This window comes from Echinops telfairi, unplaced genomic scaffold, assembly GCF_000313985.2.
Source record: "Echinops telfairi isolate 266 unplaced genomic scaffold, ASM31398v2 ScPeMD7_7468;HRSCAF=8506_0, whole genome shotgun sequence".
Classification (NCBI taxonomy): domain Eukaryota; kingdom Metazoa; phylum Chordata; class Mammalia; order Afrosoricida; family Tenrecidae; genus Echinops; species Echinops telfairi.
In genome coordinates this window covers 41,385,951-41,387,648 of record NW_022111369.1, presented here as the reverse complement: position 1 = coordinate 41,387,648, position 1,698 = coordinate 41,385,951, and positions in this window count along the sequence as shown.

Here is a 1,698-nt window from a genome sequence, read left to right as displayed (position 1 = left end):
TTCAGTCAGAACCGATGGGGTGCCATGCTCTGGCCCCCGAGTCTGTCCCCTTCAAAGGGTTTTTAAAGAAGTTAATCCCTGTGATGCGTGTAGCCCTGTGCCTGGACAGGGCCCATGTGTAATTACGGTTGGCTCTTGGTATCAGTACCAGACAATATCAGGACAATCACAGCAGCATTGTAACGGTTCTTCAAAGACTTCACCTTCAGTCTTGAGTTTCTTGGTGCCACTGTAACGGGCACTGTACTTACTCAGTCTGTATGCCGAGAAGTAGCCCAGGAAGTGGACTGTATGAGGAAGAACGACTTCGGCGTGGGAACAGACCCGTTCGCAACCTGTGATGTGTAGACAGCACTACCTACTTCATGAAAGAGAAGAGGACTTGAAGCACTTTGTTTTCTTTTAAAAATCATTTTATTGGGGGCTCTTACAGATCTCATAACATTCCACCATCAATTGTCTCAAGCATATTTGTACATATGTTGCCATCATCATTTCCAAAACATTTTCTACGTGAGCCTTTGGTATAAGCTCCTCTTTTTTCCCCTCCCTCCCTCTCTCCCTCCCCCTATCCTTGATCAAGCATATATTATTATTGATTTATATCTTACACTGTCCGTTGTCTCTCTTCACCCACATTTATCTTATCCATCCCCTTCAGGGTGGCGGAGCTATATATCCAACCTTGTAATGAGTTCCCCCTTCTTCCCGCCTCCCCCTCCCCAGCCACCCCCCTACCCTCAAGATAGTGCCACTTCCACTACTGTTCCTGAGGGGTGTCGCGAATTCCATGTGTCGAGAGCTCTTCTCTGTACCAATGTGTGTTCTCCAGTCTATTCAGATTTGTAAGCTAGAACTGGTTCATGGGAGTGAAGGGGAAGGAAGCATTCAGAAATGATGTGTGATTCGTCGGTGCCATACTACACCTTGGTTGAATCATCCCTTACAACCCTTCTGTGGGGCGATAGCCAATTGTCTGCAGATGGGCTTTGGGCCTCCACTCCAAGCCCCCTTGTTCGTATCGATATCGTTGTTTGTTTTGGATCTTTTGATACCAGACACCTGATCCTGTCAACACCTCATGATCACACAGGCTGGTGTTGAAGCACTTATTAATGATGCTTAAAGACTACATTTTCCATATGGGTTGCAGTTCACCAGGAAGCAGAAGTCCGCCCAAACAGATCCGTAAGCAGTATCCTGGTAAAGAGATCCATAAGCAATATCCTGGTAAAGAGAAGATGCAAGTTGTCCAGGATTGGATTTGACTTGGCGCCACAATCAACATCCCTAAAAGCTAGCAGTTAAGAAATCAAATGGCACATTGCATTGGGCAAAACTGCAGCCCAATATCATGGTAAAGTGTTAAAAGGCAAAGATGTCACTTGGAAGATTTAAGATGTACCTGACCAAGTCGGGTACTTTCAATCACTCATATGCATGAGCGATTTGGACAATGAATAAAGAAGACAAGAAGATTTGATGCCTGTGGCGTCTGCTGTTGGCGAAGAATGTTCCATGTGCTGTGAACATCCAGAAGAATGAGCAAATCGGTCTCAGAAGTACATTCTCCTTAGAGAATGGTGAAGGTTTTGCCGTCATGCACTTTGGATTTACCAGGAGGGACCAGTCCCTGGAAGGTGGGTTGGTTGACACAGTGGCTTCAGCAGGGGGCTCAAACATACCAATGGTGAGCAT